We start from the raw sequence: 4,889 nt of genomic DNA, 5'->3' as shown, positions 1-4,889 counted from the left end.
ACAAGCAAGGATACCTACCCCAGCTTACTAATGTAGAGGATATGGCCAACTCTCTACTTACTGAGCGCCACTAGCCTCCTGTTGGCAAGAACTAGGCTAGCACGTTTGTTAAGCGTCGCCCAGAGCTCACAGTCAAGTTTAATCAAAAGTACGACTACAAGAGAGCCCTCTGCGAGGATCCTAAGGTGATCTAGGGCTAGTTCTGCCTAGTAGAGAATACTAAAGCTAAGTATAGTATCCTAGATAAAGACACCTATAATTTTAACAAGTCTAGGTTTATAATAGGTGTTATATTAATAGGAGCTGTTGTTACAGGCTTAGAGTGTTGTAGAAGACTAAAGACAGTACAGCAGGGCAACTAAGAGTAGACTAGCATTATCTAGGGTATTAATGCGTTAGGATAGAGTATCCTACCCTTTGTTATCTTCTAAGGCAAGCACTACCTCTCTGCCTAGTATTAAGGAGCTGTCTTTACCTTACAACTAGGTTATTACTGTCTCTAAGAACAGCTAGACTAATAACAAGCTTAGTATTAAGTAGCTAAAGCACTTTAATAAGCACACAAAGGAGCGCACTGTTGGCAGCTATTAGCTGCTTATTCTAGACAGCTATAAGAGCCACAATTTAGTTAAGTTCTACTAGTACTGTGAAGAACACAAGATTGTTACCTTGTATATGCCTCCACACTTATCGCACCTGTTGCAGCCGCTTGACGTAGGTTGTTTTGCCCTAATAAAGAAGGCCTATAGTCGCTAAGCTAAGCTGCTAATGCGCAACAAGATTACTTGCATCACAAAACTTGAGTTTTTACTGTGCTTTAAAGGAGCTTTTGATGCCTCTATTACTAGGAGCAATATCTAGGGAGGATTTAGAGGTGCTAGCTTAGTCCCCTTTAATCTAGAGGCTGTAATATTAAAGCTTGAAGTGCGCCTGTGTACTCCACCACTACCTACTATGGATAAGAGTACGTGGCACTCTTAAACCCCACAGAATACCCTAGAATTTAGGTCGCAATCTACTCTAATTCAAGACAAGTTCTAGAAATACTAGGGTAGCTTACCAAATTCTACAACAAGCGCGCTTGAGCATTACATCAAGGGCGCAGCAATAGTCACGCACAAGCTTCTGCTTGCAGAGAAACAGATTGCTGAGCTTAAAACAGCTAACAAGGCCACTGCACGCTAGAAATCGCACAAGAGAAAGCAAGTCTAGGTAGAAGGGAACCTAACAGTTAAGGATAGCCTATAATTAACAACTCTAAAGGAGTTTAGGGCGCGTAGTAATAGGAAGAAGGCAAAGAAGCAAGTGCGCGCTAATAGGGCTGAGCCAACCTAAAGGCGCTGCAGACAGTGCAACAAGACTAGACATAACGCGCGAATGTGTAAGAATAATGTAGAAGTAGTTTCTAAGTAATATTACAGGTTGTTCTACCCTGCGCAGCGCCGAAGTGGGCTGATAGAGGCCATAATGGGGTGAGGTTTGGTGTGGGCTTGGCAAAAGTGAGTCGCTCGCCCGTTGAGTCGTTCGCCCGTGGGGTACGTTAGTAATTTTTTAAGAAAAGGATAAATATTAACAGTGCCTTAATAATTAACTTTGCTGTGTAATAATCTGTAAAGTAGGGGTCCTACTTTAGGCCTAAGAACCTATTAGTTATAAGTATCTAGCTCTTTTCTTTAGTAACTCCTTATACTTTATAGGAGTAGAAGTTAACATTAAGTCTTTCTCTAGGTCTATTATTATTAATTCTTAGTATGTAGCTAATTTGCTATTATAATTTAGCTATTCTACAAGTATTATATTTAACTGTAGTAATGCCTTAGATCTACACCCCCTAAGTCTGCTAGACAATGTGTTTAATTGCAGCAGGACTAGGGTGACTAAGTTGCTTGTGCTACTATATTGCTAAGGCATTCTATAGTTCTCTCTTAGTGCGTGTAGTAATTTTGTGTGTGTAGTTAGCAGCTAGTAGGGACAGTTTATACTTAAGCACCTACTAGCTAAGCATTTCTAATACTACTCTAATTACTTAGCTATTTACTTATTAGAGAGTTATTAGGTCTACTTATATATCCTACTATATACCTCTGTTTTGTAGTAGGCAGAAGGACACTAGGTTGCATAACCTAAACTATCACCGAGTGTCCCACATCACCGAGTGTCCCAAAATCTCTTGGCAGCCTCAACCTATGCTACAACTCCTCAATTTCATTGCTATTAAATAGGGAGCCTGTGTACGTTGTACTAGCATCTAATTCTAAGGACACCTCTATATCCTTTTTACACGTTCACGCATTGTGCCTAGTCCTACTGCAGTTCCTACAGCGCCAAAGAGCTAGTTAGGCTAGTTCTTGACCACTACTACCACAAGCCTTCTTAGATCGCTGAGGCGCTATAGATGCCTCAGCAGCTACCTGCGCTGCAGCAGTCCCATACTCCATAGTACCACCCTGCTGAATCCGCTTGCGCTTACGCGATTTTCGCTTAGTCATCTCTGCTAATTGCTCTTCAAGCTCATAGATTTAAGCATGTTAAAGCGCATTTTAATGCAGCATCAGCTCACCACCTTTTATAAGCTGGGAGAAACTAGCCTAAGCTGTAATAGGCAAGCAAGTAAAGGAATTGCGTACAAGCTTTAATTAAGATCTAAACTTATAGGTATTGCTTAGAGTCTTTAACTGCTATAGCGTCTCTAGGAGGAGGGGTTCTAGTAGGGTACACAGCTACACTTTAAGGCAATCTAATACAACCTGCGCGTTTATTAGGACTAGCCCTGCTGCCTTAAAAGCCTTTTAACAGTTCTGCTCTGTAAACATATTAAAAAACGCGTCCTTAAAGGCAGGGAGGAAGCCTTCTTTGTTAATATAGAAGACGCGTCAGCGTGCTAAGTCTCTAACACGCTAGGAGTACCTGCACTTCAGCAGTAAGAAGCAGACCACATCAAGCGGCTGGAGGATGTGCGATGAATGGGGGGGCATATAGAGGGTTAGGATCTTGTGTTTAAGGCAGTAGTCCTTAAAATGCTAGTTAAGGTAGCTCTTATAGCTGTCTAAAATAAGCAGCTAGTACCCCCCTACCTAGCGCGTCTTTGTATGCGCGTTAAAGTGCTTTAACTACTCTAGACTAAGCGTGTTGTTTGTCTAGCTGTTCTTAGAGACTAAGAGCTTCTAATTACGCAGTATTAAAGCCTCCTCCTACCAGGCAGAGATGTGGACGTGTCCCTTGTAGATAATGAAGGGCGGGGTCGCGTACCCAGCAGCGCAGATGCTCTGGATAACTGTAACCTACTCGCAATCGCCTAGCTGAACAAGCGCAGGTTAGGCGCGTCTCTCTGCACCTGTGACGACCTTTATAGAGCCAATCACGCCTATCTAGAAGCTAGTCTTATTAAAGTTATGTATATTGTTATTGTGGACGCTATACTTAGCTTTAGTCTCCTCTACTAGCTTAAACCACACGCTAATTATCTCTAGATCCTCCTAGAGTATTCTCTGCCTATCCTTTGCTTAATTAAAGGCTATTTTGAGCTCAGGCGAGCGCGTTACAAAGCAATCAGCCTAGCACTTGCCAATAGGCTTGCCACCGCGTACAGCTAGCAGTTTATCAGCTATATCTGCCACCTCGCACAGCTAGGGCGCAAATCCTCGCAAGTCAAGGTTGAGTATGTATTAGATAATTGTCTGCTGTTTAGTCGCAGTAAGCTTCTAGTAGTTAGGGGCAGCTTCTGCGCAAAATGTGAGTCCTTAGACGCGACAAGAGAGTGTACAGCAATCAATGTTAAATGCCTCTGCAGCAGCCTAGTGGCTTTAGAATTGTCTAGATTTTAAGGCTTTAATAGCAAGCTAAAGCCTCCCTTCATGTTCAAGTAATAACGTGTTTGGTAGTTGAGGCATGTTAGAGAGAGAGAGTAGGTAGAGGGCTTGGCAAGTTTTGGGACACTCGGTGATGTGGGACACTCGGTGATAGTTTAGGTTAGCAGGTCTAGGCAAATTGCCACGTCTATAAGGGTAACCTTAGTTGTCCTAGCTCTCCTACTTAGGAGTAGATTAATTAATCTATATCCTCTAACTAGCACCTTAGAATTCCTAGCCTATATAAAGTCTCTAGGTAATAGCTGTTAGAACCTGTAGACGTGGTTATAGTTATTAGTAATATAACAGGTAGAACCTAAGTTAAGTATAAATAACTTCTATAGTAGATAGTTAGTAGTGTCCTGTTAGTTTGCTGCACTAAGCACTACTTTAGTGTTAGCAATTTCTTAGCCCTCTAGTTAATTATCTAGAATTTCTAGGGTAGGGGTGTGTAAGTGCTTTACTACTTGTGTTCTTAATCTACTCTTACTTTGTGTGCAAAGTAGCCCTTAAAAGGTAATATCTTTCTTATATTTAAACTTAATAAGTTTAGAAATAATCTTATTTAGTTTCTACTACTTAGGAGCTCTGTCTTAGTTAATATAGTAGTAATCCTGTATAGAGTGGTGTTGTCTATATGTAGGGTATTTTGCTCCCCTAGTAGAAGTAGGCTCTTAATCTAAAGGCTGCTTAAACATAGTAGTTTTCCTACCTACTATATATTAATATTAAGGTCTGCCCTAGTTAGATAGCGTGCTTACAGTATATTAGGCGTCCCCTTTATAGCTCTAGGAGGCTGCACCCCCTTTAGCAAGAAACACTATATTGTTAGCTATAAAGGCCTTGTGCTATCCTAATCTAAGGGGATAAATTATTATTATATACTCTTAGTACATCGGGAAAAGTTTTTCGAAATCCGGCCCAGACTGGCTGTTGCTGACAGTCGTGGCATGGTCGTGCAACGGCCGTTCAACAGCCCCAACGGCCCTAATTTGCGCCTAACAGCCCTAATTTCGCGCTAACGTTGCTAACAGCCAAAAC

The sequence above is a fragment of the Didymella exigua genome (assembly GCF_010094145.1).
Source record: "Didymella exigua CBS 183.55 unplaced genomic scaffold M421scaffold_33, whole genome shotgun sequence".
In the NCBI taxonomy this organism is placed as follows: domain Eukaryota; kingdom Fungi; phylum Ascomycota; class Dothideomycetes; order Pleosporales; family Didymellaceae; genus Didymella; species Didymella exigua.
The sequence above is the reverse complement of the archived record's forward strand: the minus strand, read 5'-3'. Positions refer to the sequence as shown.